Source organism: Carassius auratus, chromosome 16, assembly GCF_003368295.1.
Source record: "Carassius auratus strain Wakin chromosome 16, ASM336829v1, whole genome shotgun sequence".
Classification (NCBI taxonomy): domain Eukaryota; kingdom Metazoa; phylum Chordata; class Actinopteri; order Cypriniformes; family Cyprinidae; genus Carassius; species Carassius auratus.
The window spans coordinates 6,384,365-6,403,670 of record NC_039258.1 but is presented as its reverse complement, the minus strand read 5'-3'; the positions used below and the strand labels follow the sequence as shown (position 1 = coordinate 6,403,670).

Sequence of the window (19,306 nt, the reverse complement as noted above, 5' to 3'; positions counted from 1 at the left end):
AAGGTCGCGAATTCTGTCCCAAATATAGCAGGCTTCATTCAGTGATTGAAACAAATATTATGACTATTAATTTAAGTTTTACAGCATATAGAACTGGCATTGAATGCTCCGAGCGAGCTGTGCTGTGGTAAACATGGAACTTTTCCGTGACATGAAACAATAAATAATCAAACCTCGGATCCATTGCTTGACAGAACTCCCCGAAGCCTGCCCCATCCATGACACTGATCGGTCTCACGTCCTTACAAATGAACGAAATTAATTTATCCGTTATGGCCTCTTGTCATGTTGCAGACAAAGAGCTTGTGGCGGGCGATGCAAAGTAACGTTAAATGTCAAGACGTGACTGTTTAGCTGGAGTTCCACACATTATGCAATGCTCATTTGGGTGCACATTTTTGAGATGTGACCTCATGTTGCTAGTGGTCGAATGGTATGCTAACTGTAACTTGAATAGCTTGCATACAACTTTATCTCGCGTGTCAACAATTTTACCTCGCTTTCTCTGCTGCGGTCGAGTTGGGCTCTGCTATTGCTGGCATCTTCCATGAAGACGCGTCAACTTTCAGCAGTGATGCTGTGCCAGACAGTGCGACTCCTGTGACCTGTCCTTGAACCCTCATGTGTGCTAGCGCCCACTCGCAAATCAAGCAGCTACGCCTCTACTACCGTGGGCATTTTTTCCACATTTTTTTTTTATTTGAATATTAATTTTCACCTTCAAAATTCGTTTTTTAAAAACTATTCGAATATATATTCGAATTTAGAATATTCATTGACAGCCCTAGTTTACATTACTCTTGCATCATAAAAGCATTCTAAGATGAAGTGAAGTTACATGCCTCAGTTGAATGCACTCTTTAGCACTCTTCTTCATGATAAAAAGTAGATTAGAGCACCATCTGCTGTTAAAACCACGAATCGATTCTGCATCACTTTATCGTCCCAGCTGTAAGGTAAACAGGTCCATTTAGCTCAAAGGGAATCATTTAAGATTTTAAAGGGAATTTGAACGGAATCACTGTTTCACAGCTGATCATTGAGACGCCCTGCGATTCACTGAACGAGCTGTTTAACATCAAATCTGCACTGGATATTAATATCCGAAGTATAGTGAAAACACTATTAATTAGCACAGTAACAAGATCGGCAGTTTAAGACATTAACTTGTAAGCACAAAACACAAGATACTTCTTTAAGACATATAATCTAATCTAACACATAAGCACACGCACTCATACATAATTGTTACAATAATTGTTCTAAGGGGCCGTTCACATATCGCGCCTAATAACGCGTGGAAAATGCTAGGCGCACTGCTTTCTTCTTTCCAAAGTGCTCGGGCAGAAGCGCTCCTGAGGCGTCTGCCGTTGCTAAGCAACAATGACGTGCTCTCTCCATGAAGAAGCGGAAATTTCAGCAAAGTATAAATGGATTTGCAGCACTAAAATCGCTCGCAGTAACTCTGCTACTAAATTTATTTCAAAATGGCAAATCCATATACATCTATGATCAGCTGTTCCTTCATCTTGGCTGAGCTTTCAACGTTGTTACGGGAAAGGATAAAGCTGATTGGTTAGTTCTTGTCACATGACCCGTGGTGCACTTGCGGCATTCTGAAAAGTTGAGATGTTTTTAACTCAATGCGTTGCGGACACTTCTGGAAAAAACGGGAACGTCGCGACCACGTCGCTTCCATTATGAGCACGCATACTGCGCACCTACATTGAAAATAACGAGCTTAAGCGCGCAAAAGACACGATATGTGAACGGCCCCTAATGGTGTTAATGTTGAAAGCTGTTCTGTGAAAGAGTTAGTTGGTTATCTTGCTTCTGACTTGTGGCACTAGGAATTAATTTACAACCTCCTGTTGCCTTTCTGAGGAATTTGGCTGTTTCAACTAGGGCTGTAGCTATCGAATATTTTAGTAATCGAGTATTCTACCAAAAATTCCATCGATTAAACGAGTAATCGGATAAAATGTGTTTTTGCTTAATTAAAGTGCAATATTATTTATGCGAGAGAAAATAAGACTCCTGGGGCTCTTAAAATGAACAAATAAGTTTCCTTTTTTAGAATTTTTTTTTTACTTTTTAAATGCATAAAATGCATTGCATACATCAAAAATAAACATTTAATTATTACCCATTGTTTCTCTGTCTGTACTCGTAATGTGAACAATGACAATAAAGTTGACAGATGAATTAAGTTCATTTAAGTGCCATTCAGTTGGGGTTTAAAATAAAGCATTTTCTGAGATGCACATTAAACATTAAACACATAAAACATTAATTTAATTTATCTTTTAATTATTAAAAATTAAGCAACCTTAACTTTTTGGTAAACAAAGGGGATTTACTATTAAAAATAAAACATGGAAGAAATGTTGTGTGATTAAACCTTAAAAAAAAACGGACTTTTATTTTGACGGGTCGACGTACCTTTACAGTTCTTTGTATTGTGATGTGACAACGGTCAAATGCTCATCAAGTGACTCTGTCAGTGCAGTTCTGGAGATGTTGTTCATGTGTTCACATCCTTATTTAGTGAGACAGCACGCGCGCTTCAGTGTGTGTGATAAAGGAACTCGCGCTTCTGCTCCATTCATTAACAGAGACACACAGAACATGCAGGATTCATATTTAAATAGACTGTTCCGGCTTAATATTTACAGATATTAGTCCATATTTGATTTGATGTAAGTGCAATGACCTATTTTTGATTAATTCATTCACAATTTGTCAAATTTCGTGCCATTCCGCATTAAACTGTTAAACTCCGTTTTTATGACTGGATTCCGCGATTCCCTCCGCGTTTTCTGCATCGCGGAAATCATATGGCCCTAGTTGTTGTATGCCAGCTCTATCTTGCAATGGACACACGCCACGACGTTCTCTTCACGTTTGCCCGCGCGCTCTAATCAAAACACTGCTGACTCCTTGCAGTATACGATCTCGGATGCAGCGCTTGCGTCTCCTTCCACTTTGTGGGTGACGTAAACGCAATGTGTCACATTAAAAAATCATTGCGAAAGAACCTGACGTGAGATTTAAAATAAATTAAAAGAGGCTTCGAGGCAGAGGAATTTGCCTCGATCATTTTTTGTAATCGAGTAACTCGAGTTACTCGAGGAATCGTTTCAGCCCTAGTTTCAACTATGGTCCTGATCGACTCTTTAATTTGATTGGTTCAGGTTTGATACTCTACACAGCCCTAATTCATACATCTCTATACTTCAACCTGTGTAAGTTCTGGGATGCTGATGGTAAACACTGTCTTTCCTCAAAGAAAGAAAGAAAGAAAGAAAGAAACACTCAGGACTGAAGCTAGCGCTGACACTTTAAGGTAAAAAATCTAATTGATTTCTCTGATAAAAAATAGCAGTTTAAAGTACTACAGGTTTGCTTTGCTTGTAGGTCTGCACAATTCAGCCTACCATTTTGTTAAATCTACGATTATTTTTATTATGTTTATCATCATTACTAAATAAAAATATAAAAAATTTAGAAATACTAGTCTACTATTGTAACATTTCACAAGTGTTAATCTTATTTTATATTAGCACATTTGTAAAATTACAATACTAATATTTATTATTGTTTGCTGCTGGGGCTGGGCGATATGGCCAAAAAAAAAATCTCTGATTTTGCCCCAAGCAAAATGGACATAGAGGCCCCCCGACCCCCGCACGCACGCAAAGCCTACAGAAACCACAACATAGCCATACAGTTTAAGTTCACCCACACTTTATATAAATAAAAAAGGTTTACAGTGCAAAAAATAGTTTGGTGGGAATTCAATAGTGATTTGCACTGGGTTTTTTTTCTAATAATATGACAGCACACACTTATCAGTTTAAACTCTGGGCTTTGCAGGATATCAGCTATAATTACAGAGCTTGTGGTACCTTGTGCTATATAGAGGAAACATCAGCACTGAGAAGTGATGCATCTGTTGATGTTGAGGATGAAGTTGATGGTGTAGCTGGGAAAATAATTGAAAAAAAAAATCTGAAATTACCTGTGAAGTACGTCTTACCATTTCACTGTTAGCATATTGACAGAGGTCACTATTAACAGCTCAGGGGTGCGTTTCCCAAAATCATAGTTGATAAGTTAGATGGTAGACCCTTTGTAATAACAATCATTAATAGATGGTAAATTGATAGTTAATTAATCTTTAATCTTTGTCATTTAACTGTTATCAAACAGTATTTTTACTTATTATAAAGTTTACTGAAAAATTTAAGATATGTTAGTATTTCCATATTTTGATATTAGAAGGGAAGGGATGCAGACAGCTGCTTTCACTACCGATGCTTAAAAACATCCCAAGCTAATGTTTGATGCATGGAATTTATTGTGTGGTTTTCCTAAACCCCATTTGTTAAATAGATTATCACGGTGGAATAGTATAGCATGCTATTTGCTATGCCACTTTCATCTAGGGCTGTAGCTATCAAATTTGTTAGTAATCGAGTATTCTACCAAAAATTCCATCGATTAATCGGATAAAATGTGTTTTTGATTATTAATATTAATTATGCAAGAGAAAATAAGACTCCTGGGTCTCTTAAAATGAACTACTAGGTTTCCTTTTTTTAGAAAATTTGTATTTTTTTATTTTTAAATGCATAGAATGCAATGCATACATCAGAAATAAACATTTAATTGTTATCCATTGTTTTTCTGTCTGTACTTGTACTGTGCACAATGACAATAAAGTTGACAGATGAATTAAGTGCATTTAAGTGCCATTCAGTTGGGGTTTTAAATAAAGCATTTTCTGAGATGCACATTAAACATTGAATACAAAACATTAATTTAATTTATATTTTAATTATTGAAAATTAAGTAAACTTAGCTTTTTGGTAAACAATGGGGATTTACTATTAAAAATAAAACATGGAAGAAATTTTGTGTCATTAAACCTTAAAAAAAAAAACCTTTACAGTTCTGTGTATGTGATGTGACGCTAGTTTAATTCAAATCAAACGGTCAAATGCTCATGAAGTGACTGTCAGAACAGTTCTGGAGATGTTGTTCATGTGTTCTCCTCTTATTTAGTGAGACAGCAGATGCTGAAATTACCGCGAGCGTCACGCGCGCTTCAGTGTGTGTTAATAAAGGAAGTCGAGCTTCAGCTCCATTCATTAACAGAGACACGCAGAACATGCAAGATTCATATTTAAATAGACTGTTCCGGCTTAATATTTACAGATATTAGTCCATCACGTGAGATCACGTGGTTGGCTGGCTGTTGTCAGCAACTACTGAGAGGGGCCCCCTTGAGGGGGATCCCGATAACAGTGTCATTACACGTTATGTATGGGCTAGGTGCACAAGATGGCGCCGGTGAGCTTCAGCGATGCGAGTGTGTGCGTACTTATTTCCGGTCTTGCGACGCTCGCATTGACTGTAAGGGAAACTTACATATGAAACTTGGCTAGATGTATATAATTAAAGATTTTCAAATTTAACAGCCGATAGTGGTATATCAAAAACATGGGGAAACATCCTCCCTATATTTTGCATACCTCTGTGTGGAAATTCATCAAGATACAACGCGGAGATTGCTTTATTCTTCTGTTGATTATGTGGATCAGCGTCAGTTCAGGTCCACAGGGATTTCTTTTTTCAAACACAAACCTCTCAAATATGCAATACTTTTTATTTTCGAAGAGCTGTTCTGTTATGTAAGATAAATGTTTCTGACTGTCAAACAAGACGCACAGAGATTTCTGATAAAGCGTTTTATTAACTTTATTTGATAACATAATTTATAACTAACTGTACAATTAAACGTAATATAATTATGGTAGGTTTGCCTTAAATAAAAGATCGCTGTTTGCATTCATGTGTGTTTTTATCTGGTTATTTGTTTTGTGAAAGATCTGCAGCATAAATCATTATCTGTCTACAAGTAGCCATTGTTATTGTTTTGCATTAATTATCAGATTAAACAGATATTAAAATTAGTCACGTATTTTTTACTGTGTAAAATAATCTTGTGAAAATAACGATGAAACAGACTGATGTATGTGTACAATTGAGAAATGGATACTTCTGAAGATAAATCGCAGCCCACGTCTCACGAGGTAAATATTTAATATAAAAAATAATAATAACAATGCAAACATCTTCGAGAAATAAGTAATTTGTACATTTACATATTTGGTAAGATAAAATACATTATATAGCTGTGTATATACACCATGAGTTAAACTTTCATCTCGTGAACAATAGTGAACATTAGTGTATTTAATTCATTCACCGGACCGAAACATACACAGGTTTCAAATCCACTGGCTCAGTTAACATTTGTAGTATAGTGATAATAGCAGTGTATATCTTATTTGCATATGAAGTGATATTATAAATCCTGTAAACATATAGAAGGTAATATTTGGACTTCTCTGGTTCTCTGCACTGACTTTAGGCACAACCGGAAATACCTACGCACACACTCGCAAGACCGGAAATCCAAGATGGCGGAGATATGCATCTAGCCCATTGACGATCAAAGGGGCGCTCACACAGTGTCGTTGCATTTCATTCTTAACCAGTCGTTGTCTTGGGGCCCCAGGCCAGCTCAGGGCCCCAAGCAATTGCTTGGTTTGCCTGCCTTGTCGCGGCGGGACTGCTCGTCAGTAAAGCCGGTTTTCTAATCTGCGGTAAATTCCCTCAGGTGCGTGATTTGCTCGATGTGTAATCACGCACCTGAGGGAATTTACAGCGGATTAGAAAACCGGCTTTACTGACGAGATGCGCATTAACGATCGGCCGATCGTGATCGGAGCAGCCCTAATCAAAAGCAAGAAAAATGTAACCCCCATTTTCATATTCGGCTGGTGCTGCTGCTTTTGACTGCGATGGGCTTTAGGCAGCGTGGGGTCTCTTGCTCCACGTCTGTCGCAGCAAACCCATACCAGTTCCAAACAACAGATGATTTTATTCCTTTCTTGGGAACAAACTTCCAACTCTCACCGGTAGCCATGTTGTAGCTTGCTGTTTCGTGCTGTTTCGTTGTTGCTGCTTGCCATACTGCCATGTGAAACTAACGCTACGGAAGCTCCGGGGAGCCAAAAATGCGCCATTACACAAAAACTCGATTTACTTATTTTTTAAATCGCCTGTAACAAAAAATTTGAATTAATTCATTCAATCGATTTTTCGCCCAGGCCTATTTGCTGCATAACAAAGTTTTACTCTACTGTTTAAATTAAATCATAGATGAAAAATTGTGCGATATCCCTGTACAACAATAATATATATCTGTCAATTTCTTCAAGTTAAACTTTTATTTTGGCGGGTTGAAGTTAAGACCCTTTTAGGAATTTCAGTCCTCTATTTAATCATCCAAAACATTCTAAAATTTCATGACATTACACATTAAACAGTAATTTCTCAATGGCCAGAATCTGTGATTGTCAAATGCACTCGGCTGCAAAGATGGAGTTTGTGAGAAGCATTTATTGCGATTCGAGGCACTCGGAGTAAAAGCAGCTCACGTTTAAAAACACAGTGCCAAACTTCTCTCTAAAAAACAAGCAGCAAATATTTCATTAAAATGCAGTCTTTTCGGTTAACCAATCTCACTGAGCCATGTCACAGCCCCATTTTTCTTTTAATTAATTGTGCAGTCCTATGAAGCTATTCAATATCCTTTAAGTAAAAGGATAAGACATACTGACCCCTACTGAAGTTTACATTTTTGTGATCAAATAGTTATTTTATTTTAAAACCAGCATGTAAGTCAGCACTGTAAAAGAGTAGTAGGTGATGACCTGTAAACTTGCATGACTGCACTTCTGGCTTTGTCCCAGAGCAAGTTAACTCAACAAACCTGTCAAAAGTAACTGTAATCAGCAGCTTTGTACAGTAAATATCTGACCTTAATGAAGCCAATAAACCATTCGGGGCAAATTAAACACAGTCAACTGATGACAGCACGGTTCCTTCCGGTAAGTCAAGATTAAGGAAGTACAGCTAAAGTATTCTCAGCAACACCAAAGGATATTTTTAACCGTTAAACCTTAACTACATTCAGATCTTTTGGTTTCTCCTTCAACTCAAGACATAAACAAGATCTTCAAAGTAAACCCTTTTTAAACTTCTCAAGCATTTCAGCCCACAAAATTAGATTTTGTGACATTCACACACAAAATCTAACCATACATCCTGTCACATCACTATGCATAAATAACCCACAGGTAACAGATCAGTTAAGATCAAAATTTAAGGTCTTGCGGTTTACAGCTATTAGTAAATGTGCATTTAAAAGCATTTTGCCTTCTGCAGTATAGGTTAAAAACTAATTCTCATTCTGTCAGAGCATCATCCAGCATGGCCTATACATGGAATCAGTGACTTTGCCTTAAATTCACAAAAACATCTGTGTGCCAGTCTGTTAATCTGAATGAAATATTTTGTTTTAAACCTAACAAAGTATGTGCTGCTTAGTGATATAACTCAAACAACTTGCATCGTAATAAGCCACAGATTATCTCTGGCCAAACAACATGTTAAGACTACTGAAGGGTAAAGTTCACAACCTTTGTGCGGCTTACACAAGGTTTACTGGAGTGCGTTCAGAATACATCTCAATATGCTGTGTTCAGAAATTGACTTTCCAGGTACTTGGTTAGGTGGCAGACATAAGCCAATTCCCTAATAAAATCACAGCTGGATCTGTTCTATGGATTAAACAACAGAAACTTTCGGTCTAAGGTTGTTTTGATAGCATGGCAAGGGGTGGGAATATTTAGGCACCTCACGATTCAATTTAATTGTGATCTGGGAGTCACCATTTGATTCCAAATTCCTCACTGGCTGATAAATAGTTGATGCTGACAATAAAGTGGGGGGCAAAGGCCAATTATTAATTATCAGTCACTGAACCAATATATTAGATGTGCAGTTCAGGTACAAAAAATATTAAATTTGTGCAACAAATATTCTTAGATATGAAAATAACATGAAAAACAAAAGACGACTGCATTACTTTAGCCTTTTAGCTATTTAAAGGTACTGTGCTGGCGATTCAGAGACAGAAAAGAAAATGTGAAAAATGTGATGCAGAATTGATTCGGCCTCCAATGGTGTATTGGACTTTGTGATGAGTAGAGCTTTGATTATAGGCAATGCTCAATTTGACAATGCCCTCTATAAAATTGTCCTTAAAGGGTTCGTTCACACCAAAATGAAAATTATGTCATTAATTACTCACCCTCATGTCGTTCCAAATCTGTAAGACCTTCGTTCACCTTCGGAACACAAATTAAGATATTTTTTTATAAAACTGTAGAGCTACCTGACCCTCCAAAGACACCAACTCAACTGAAATGTCCCCAAATAGTAGATTCATCGGTAAAACAATCCATGTGACATCAGTGGCTCAACTTCAGCTTCGCAATACTTTTTTTTGTGTAAAGAAAACAAAAATAACAATATAGTCAACCATTCTTCTCCTCCAAGGTGCATCTTCCACCATCTTGGAGGGTACCCAAGAACGTATTGGACGTAATCAGCATTGTTTACGTTCAGGGGTAAGATGAGTGCATCAATCATTTGTGTAATTAGCACTGTTTAAGCTAAGGGGAAAGCGTGTGTATGCATTGTAATACTTTTTAAAATGGCAGTAGACATAACAAGGGGGAGAAGAATGATTGAGTAAATTGTTTTTATTTTTCTTTGCACAAAAAAAAAAAAAAAAAGTTTTTCTCATAGCATCACATAACGTATTTTCCAGACTATAAGTCACACTTTTTTTCATAGTTTGTTTGGTCCTGCGACTTATAGTCAGGTGCGACTTATTTATCAAAATTAATTTGACATGGACCAAGAGAAATGAACTAACAGAAAACATTACCGTCTGAGCACCGTAGCACACACATTATCCTGCCAGAGATGCTGCTCAGTGCTCCTGTAGCCTACACTAAGCAGCATAGAGCGCCCTCTCGCAGCTGTAGATGGTAATGTTACCTCTTGGTTCTTGAGTCTAAATAAATGCGACTTATAGTCCGGTGCGACTTATATATGTTTTTTTTTCTCGTCATGACGTATTTTTGGACTGATGCGACATATATTCAGGTGCGACTTATAGTCCGAAAAATCCGGTAACTGAAGTTGAGCCATGGATGTCACATGGATTGTTTTACCGATGTATCCACTAAGTTTCTGGATTTCTGTTGTGCTGCTGTCTATAGAGGGTCAGGTAGCTCTCCGATTTCATAAAAAATATTTTTAATTGTGTTCCGAAGATTTTGGAATGACATTAGGGTGAGTAATTAAAGACATAAATTTAATTTTGAGGTTAAATAACCCTTTAAACTGTGCACAGCTTTTAAGACAAGAGGGATTCAAGCAGGTCATTCGAGGGCCTCTTAATAGGACATAATCTTTGTTGAATAACTGCTTTTCCCTCATTACACTGGACAACATTTCAGCTTTGACCCTGCTGTCTGTCTTGCTGACACTGCATGGCCATATGTCTGTACATTACAGACATGAGGAAGGTAGAACAATTTAAAAAAACCTCTACTTTGACAACTAAGACAGACTTGCATAAGCACAGACTTCTTGTTGGATGTAATAATATGAAAATAATAATATTATTACATAAGATTAATTTAAAGCATTATAATTGGTTGACTCAATATCTTCAAGAGATATATTGCACAATTAAGATGTTTGCTTAAAATAATCATTGCACTAAATCACAGCAAACACGCTAAGGTCAATGGCAGAGTAATGACTAGAATGTAATGTAGAAACTAAATCAACTCAAAGTCTAACAGAATGAAACTTTAAAGAGCTAATCTTGACATGTCCATTAATAATATTTTTTTTTCAGAAAAAATACTATTTTTACTTTATTAGGGAAATGAGACCAATTGTATTCAATGTGAGCAACAAGTAATGAAGTGGAAGTATTAAGCAAAGTTGGTAAAGATGCTTTTTTTTGGGGTGGGGGGGGGTCACTACTTACTTTTTTTCACGTACTTTTTATATATAAAATAGTTTATTAATATATAAACTATTAATTTTAAGCATATGAATAACAATCATAATTTACAATAACACATTTAAAATAATTAAAGGTAATATATTATATCACATAATGTAAAAAGGGGCATAAGTCTCTGGTGTCCCCAGAATGCGACTGTGAAGTTTCAACTCACAGTTCTCCATAGATCATTTAATACACCATTTTGAAAATTTGAAATTTTTAGTGGAAGCAGAAACACGCTTTTTTTTTCGTGCCTGTCTCTTTAAATGCGAAAAAGCTGCTGCTCCCTGCCCCTTTTGCAGATTAGAGCTGCATCATTACAGCTTGGACCTGCTAAAAACATCTGATTATCATGTTTATCGAAACCATGCTTCTGATATATGGCTTTCTGAGTGCACACATCTGAAGCACATGGACAGAAAGCACGGTCACAGCATGGGAGTACTGAACTCAGTTCTTATTCACACAAGTTTATGTTAAACAGTTTTTTGTTATGTCTGTTAAGATTTTAGATCTGTGTGGAAGCAGCAATATACAGTAAATAAATCAATAAATCTACTGCTCTGTTGTCTCCTCTGAGGCCAGGAATCTAGTGTTCTGTTCTCGTCTGTGCAGCCAAAGACAGAACACTTACCGTATTTTTCGTACTATAAGTCACACCTGAGTATAAATCGCATCAGTCCAAAAATACGTCATGATGAGGAAAAAAACATATATAAGTCGCACTGGACTAAAAGTCGCATTTATTTAGAACCAAGAAGACAAGAGAAAACATTACCGTCTACAGTTGCGAGGGTATGGAAGCATATGGGTAGCAATATTCAATTTGGAATGTAATATGCAAAATGACAATGCAATATGTAAAATGGCAATGCATTTGTGTTACATTTACATTTTCCAATACATTTGTGCAACGTTTGGTGCAAAATGAAAATTAAAATTAAATTACATAATTTTCATTTGCCATTTCACACACTAGTTTTAATATGTAAAATGAATACTAATTTTAACACTTTATAAGTTGCAAAATTAAAATTAAAATGTATTACAGAAATGATTAGATATGTATAACAACTGTGGCAAAATTATCATTCAAATGCTATTTTTCTTAATTGCATTAACACTCACAGTCAAGACACTTACGATTGCATTTTCATTCAATGTCCCACAATGAATGTAGAAAAATTCAATGTGCACATTGAAAATGCATTCCGAGTCGATCATGTCTCCGCCCCCTCATGCCACGTCAATCACTGCGTGAACAAGGCGGGGCTTGCAGAAGATCAAGAGACTGAAGTCTCAAGAAGAGGATTCAAGTAAGAGTACATGGACAAGACAGTTGGTCCATGTACGTTTTGATCATTTCGGTTTATGGCTTCAATATTTCATTCGCACTTGTGGGTGGAGCTTAAACGCTGCTTTCATCTGATTGCTCGAATCGCTCCACCTTCACCACAGCTCTTTCATTCTTTCAGACAGAATAAGAGACAGTGCGAGTGAAGCACCGTAATGTCTGAAACCACCGCTCACTGTTAATTAGCATAATATTTGAATCAGATGTAGCTGGGCACATAATTCGTGCTGCTGAGACCTGCAAATTATTTCTAGGTTGTAGTATTGTATAAATATTGTCCCACTGATAAATACAGTGCAAATAGTTCTGTATTTCCTTGGTTGGTAGATTGACCCGGGACCTGATTATAGCACTTAAAACCTGTTAAAAACAGTCAGATTTTCATGATATGTCACCTTTAAAACATTCATAATAAAATGTTTTTTATTTATGCAGTCCAATTATTATCTCTGCACTGAAATGCAGGAATTTACATTTTAGAATAGGTTCTCGTTTTGCATATCAAGTGTCAAACACTCAAAGTTGAAAATATTTTTTTTATTTATTAGTACTGACTAGGGATGCACGATATTGGATTTTGGCCGATATTCGATATGCCGATATTTTCAAAATAATTTTGGCCGATGCCGATACCGATATCGATATATATACAAATATATACTGATATATTTAAACTTTAATTTTACTGAAGAGAAATCCATGTATCTCTTCTGTACTGATTCTACCATAAATGTATTATTTTACAAATGTAGACTGACATTCACATCTGAAAAACAGGTCAATTATTTCACTTGGAGAATATCGGTTTGGCTCATCGGCAGAAATATTCATATCGGCCGATACCGATAATTGTCATTTTGAGCTTTTATCGGCCGATACCGATATTGTGCCGATATTATCGTGCATCCCTAGTACTGACCATACATAAACGCATGCATGAATGTATACATAGAGATACTGAAGAGAGAGATCAGTCTCTACTTTCAAGAACTTTGCACAAAGTCACAAAAGGAAGGAACAGCAAAGCCAAAATTACAAGAAAAGTCCATTAAAATACATCCATGAATATATGACAGCATCTATCTTCACAAATAAAAACACCCAACTGCAGAGCCCTTTTTAAAAGTGCAGGTGTGAATCAAACAGCCATATGAATGCAGAAGTGAAACTGTGACGATAGAATATATGAAACATTTCTGAGGACCTCATCTTAAATCATTCTAAAATTAATGCTCAGTGTGAGGTCATAAAAAAAAACATACATATATATATATATATATATATATATATATATATATATATATATATATATATATATAATACGTATATGTATATATCTTTATAAATTTTGTAGGGGAAGCAAAAGTATCAGACTAAGACTGCTTCCTTAATTCATGGTTTAACAGCAACTAAATTAAAGTTTCATAATGCCTCTACTGCTAAAATATGTTTGGATTCATGTGTTAATTTAATTTCATCCTGATCGTGCACAGTTGCATGCTGTGTATAATATTAATATTACCCATGGCATGTCGATCAAGTTTTTCCGCCAAGTTAACCACCGCAACTTGTAACTAGTGAACTGATGTAACCTTAAATCTAAAGCAATTGCAAATAGTCTCGTTGACAAGCGATTTGAGAGAAGAGAATCTGCTACTCCTCGATTTTCCCATCACTATATGACTGAAACCACGCTGTGAAGCAAGGAGCAGAGTTGGGTGGTTTGCACTATGTAACGTTAGTTTCGATGAGTCACCCAGGCAGATGTGGCTGTCACACAGGCAGATAGTAATAGGAAAAGTTCTGATGTTTTGTCAAGTCAAAAACGCAAATATTTAAACCAAACAGATTTAAGGTAACGCTACTTTGTCATATAGCTCCAACTTTAACGTTTTTGGGTTTCTTGTTTTGACACTGACAACTAAAACAACTAAAAGAGAAGCTACTTTCACAGAGTTTGCACAAGAACTTAGTACTGGCTGGCTAACATGAGTTATGAATTAGATGAACATATCTAAATAGCAAACGACATATGTTGTTATTGTTGTGAAGTTAGTTTTACATTTCATCGTTGACTTAACTTTTTCCTCAAGTTAGCATGCTACAAGCTAGCAAGGCGCTCGGACTGTCCCATAACGCACGAATAGTTCCTTAACTTCTTCCTACAGCTTTCAAACTTACCTGACTGAAACACATTTCACTTAAACTAATGTAGCAAAATAATAAAGCGAACCACGGTACACAAGCAGTAGTTAAACAATTACAACGCAGACTTGCTCTGACAGGCGCGAATGGAAACCAGCGCTTGGTAAATTTAGACAGACACGCGCGCACTTACCGATCGACGGCTGTAGACGCGGAGCCACAATCTCTTGTAAGTTTTCCAACGGGCAAAATACTTAAATTCCAAAATCAAAAAGCGTTAGATGGAAGTTTTTTGCCACTTTCCCGGGCAGCCAAACTCGGAAACTGCACTTTCAATATGGCTGAGGGCAGGAGCAGGGAATGTAAGCGTCACTAGCGTGACTCTGGGTCGGGGTGGTGTGGGAGAAGGGGCAGGGACTAATCTGGATAAACACTGATCCTTGTATTTACCGTAGACTGGCGATCATGTAATGCCTTTCGCTTTTCCTTCTCGTTGGGAACATGCACTTGCATGTTTTTTTGGAAAGAGCCCACGTTTATAACCGCCTTTATAATTGCCATAAAATGAGTCATGAGAATTAGTGTGTGAGGTTATCAGCAGGTTTAATAACTCAATCGAGTAGTTAAAGGGTTAGTGTAGTTTTAAGACATAATCTTTCGTTTTACTGGTCAATGATTAAGGTCTGCAGCCAACACAAATGACATTTGTCTTTCTCGGTTAAGTTGAGACATAGCTATGATGACTATGCATGACACAAAATGTGGGTAATTCTGTTTTCAAATATTCTATTGTCTTTGACTATCTTTGTAGAGGATACGTTATGAATATCACATTATCAAATTTGAGGAAGAAGTAACCTTTCACCTTCGGCCTATCAGCATAATTTTGTAACCCACTGACATATAAAGACCCCATCCTATACCGTAAATATGAGCCTCCCCAGACAGCAAGCCAACATTGAATAAACATTGTTTTTCCATCTGAATCATCATTATGGTTGATATTGAAATTTCAATGCAAAATAAATGTTGAATCACCATTATCATATCGATGAAAACCTGATGTTATTAATGTTGATGGCAACAATATTGGAACAACATTGATCCATAGTTATCTTTATGATTGATTAAGCATTGATATTTGGTTACCGGGTCCCTGAATGTGTTGAAAAGTAATTGATTTATAGTGGACAGAGAAAGGATGCGGTTGTTGAAAAGTCATCGAAATATAGTTGACCGGGAAATATGATAGAAAATGCATCGAAATATAGTTGACCAGGAAATATGATTGAAAATGCATCGAAATATAGTTGACCGGGAAATATGATAGAAAGTGCATCGAAATATAGTTGACCAGGAAATATGATAGAAATTGCATCGAAATATAGTTGACCGGGAAATATGATTGAAAATCCATCGATTTTTGGTTGACCGGGAGATCAACGGGTGGTATACCCAACGTACTGCACCGGACACAGCTCATTTCTGGACCCTTGGCACAAGCGTACAGGTAAGCTTGCTTAATGTTCGATATGAACCCAGACAGCACAGGCACGCGGTGTGTTTTTATACAGTCTGTGGGCAGCTGAAGAGACTGGCTCATTTTCAAATAATGTTACCGTTAACTTGTTTAGACAACGGTCACGGTAAATTAATGTTAAAGCCTTTCGTGTCCAGCAGTTTCTCAGAGGGAAAATGTAAAAGCGGTTTATTAAAGAGAAGTCCTGACTCCTTTATCGTCGTGTTTTTCACTCTTTTACAGGCTGCCAGAAAGAATCCGTCTCTATAGTGAGTGATTATTGAATGAGGCTGTACATTATAAATGTAATGTTTTAACTCGAGATGTTTGTTTGTGTGAATGCTGTGTGTGCGGTGAGTTCTGCGCGAGCGGGGAGCAGAGTTGCCATGGAAACGGCGGGGCGTCAACAAAAAAAACGTTACTGGCAAACAGTAATCTCCGTCTCTCGCTGCGGTTTACGCTGTTTTAGGTAAGTTTAGTCGCTAAAATCATACAAATATGATATACAAATGTTTCTGACACGTTTCTTACTTGTTATTGACATGTTTCAATTAAATTTATTTTATAAAAATGGTTTAGTGTCTTCGAAAAAGTCCGTTAGCATCTATCTTAGCAGTTTTCAGGTAATGTTAGGCTAATTTTGAGCTCTTGTTGATGAAACTCTGGGCTTTTCATCAAATCGTCGTGTGTGTGAGATATTTTGATGGCTCTGTGAATGTTTTGCTGGTGATTTGTCTGGTTTTTTTTTTTTTTTTTTAGAAAAGGCTGATTTACTGAATCGATGACGTCACTTACACTGAGAGTGTAACGTTAATCGGCTGAAAACAAGTTCACATGAGTTTTGATATTTCATGATAAACAGATATTAATACAAATTGTTCTGTGATTTCAGGAGGACAGAAAGAAACTATACAGAACAAAGTGAAACTCCAAGATTTTTGAAAAGAAAATTGGTGAAATATATTCTGAAAAAGGCATATTAATGTATTTCATGAGCTTCTTCAGTAAATCTGTATTTCTAAGTCAGTATCTCCCTTCAGAAATGTTGCTGACGGGAGATACTGACTTAGAAATACAGGTGAACTCATGAAAAGAAGCTCATGAAATACATTAATATGCCTTTTTCAGAATATATTTCACCAAATTTAAGAAGTCCCTGACATCAAAACGTAAGTCACACTCATCCTAAAATTAAAAATATAGATTCTGTTATTTTAAGATTATATTATTAGTAGTAGAATTTGTATATTACATATGTTATTATTGTTGTTATATATATTATTCTGTCTTTTATCTGCATTTTACCTCTGCTTTATCTTGTTTCCTTCTAATGAACCTGGAACTGCAGAGTAAATATTGTTGTCTCTGTGTCAGATTGCTTGTTTTGTTCCTGGACTCTTCAGTGATGATGAGCAGAGTCTGAGTGAACCTCCTGTCAGACAGTAAGTACCCTGAGTACCCTGGGGTTTCAGTCAGGGCCTTCAGTAAACAACTGAGTCAAACAAAATCCTTAATGGTTAATATTTACTAGTTAATATATTATTAATCACTTATAAACCATTGAAATGTCAACATTGTACTATTATCTCAATAAACATTATAAATAATTTACAAAGCTTTCTGCACCCCCTAATCTAAAGTGTAAACTACTCATCAGTTGTACTCATCGGCTTTCATTTGCTTTTGGATGTTTGCGTCGCAAGTGATACAGCATTGTACTTGCACAACTATTGTACTTCATTTTAATACCTAAACCCAGACCTCTGACACACCAGGCAAAAGTTCTACCACTGAAACATTTGAGCTGACAAACAGATATATTGTAGCTTGATATTCACTATAGGAAGAAAGTGCAGCATAAAAAAATAAAATATTTTAGCATTCAAATCCCTTTAACATTTATGGTGATCTGAGATGCCGGGGGAGTCCAGTTAATGGGGCGTAATTCATTAGCTTTAATGAGAATTGTATATTTTATAGGCCTACATTAAAGTGTATTTCGTTTTTTATATTTTACATTTATTTCTTGAATGCTACTATTACATCAACTGTAGCTGAAAAGAATAAACCACTGTATATTTAATTTGTATATTATGTTGTTTATATTCTTTTTTTAAATTTTTTTAATAACAGATTGGTTACCTGAGTACATATGTATAAAGTACAGTCACACTGTATGATTGTGAATTTTAATTGCTGTTTTTAACAGAGATTTTTGTCTTTTCTGTTCTTTTACAGATCACTATTGCACACCAAGTAAGCAAAACAACATTTTTGATTTCATTTTATTTTATTTCTGCAAACAACTTGCACCACTTGCAATTGGTTTTCCAGCCCAAAACCTCATCAAAAACTGAATGCAACGGTTTTTGTCTATGATTATTTTGTCAAAACATCTTTTGTCTATGGTAACTCTAATCTACATTAACTATTTAATTAGTATCCAGTTATTTATATTAAATTTGTGGAGTTAACAACTACTTCTGAACCAATGAAATAATAAACATAAACATTTTTGAGTCAATTGGCCTCATACATTTTCCTTATGAAAGAGGTCACTGCAAGCTAATCCTTTTTGCCTCCCTTTAATTCGAATACATCCATGAACAGGCAGTTTTGAAAAGTGCTTTGAATATAGGGGAAATATGATCTAGCCTACAACACGAGGACTTATTGCCTTATCCGATCATTGAAAAATCATAGGCCTAGGCTACTGAATTTGTTCAAATATATGTTCTGTTTAACTTAAATGCTATATTTGTTTTGCATTGTGATTTTATTTTCTGTTTTAGATGCTCTTACTCAGCAGATGGGGACAGCTACCATCACCCAATTTTCACCCAAAAGTGGTTGCGCTATTCGCCAGACCGGGCAGGAGGGACTGGACGACAACTTATGCAGGCATCAGATGACAATGAAGTGTAAATAAAGAGTAGAGAGGCTAATAAACATAAATTTGATTTTAAATAGTGTGGTGTGTTCTGTGTTTTATACAAGATTTTAAATGTTCCATTAATTTTTTACATCCTGGCTGTAGATAAAGCAGGCTATTTAATTTATGGCATTACATTTAAAATTAACATTTTAAAACGATTGAAATTCCATTGAAATCACGTTGATCCTTGGTTCAGTTGAAATTTCAACATTGTTTCAATATTCCTGATAATTGAAATAGCATTGAAATTCCGTTGATCTATGGACAGAATTTCAACATTGTTTCAATATTAAATCAGGGTGCAAAATGATGTTGAATCAACATCAGAGTTCGATGTTGATT

At 36.1% G+C, this 19,306-nt stretch overlaps 1 protein-coding gene and 1 long non-coding RNA gene across 2 annotated transcripts in view; one reads left to right on the top strand and one right to left on the bottom strand.

The window, feature by feature from the left end:
* The window catches only part of plekhf2 (pleckstrin homology domain containing, family F (with FYVE domain) member 2), a 29,079-nt gene extending 14,178 nt beyond the window's left edge, over positions 1–14,901 (bottom strand). The window contains exon 1 of the mRNA XM_026283664.1: positions 14,704–14,901. The gene's annotated coding sequence lies outside the window, so the exon portion shown is untranslated. The remainder of the gene's footprint in view (positions 1–14,703) is intronic.
* A 2,225-nt stretch (positions 14,902–17,126) lies between these two features.
* On the top strand, positions 17,127–18,996 carry LOC113115931 (uncharacterized). Its single transcript, XR_003293958.1, has 4 exons — positions 17,127–17,198; positions 17,404–17,471; positions 18,268–18,285; positions 18,822–18,996. It is a non-coding gene; the product is annotated as an uncharacterized LOC113115931 (long non-coding RNA).
* Positions 18,997–19,306: the final 310 nt, after the last annotated feature.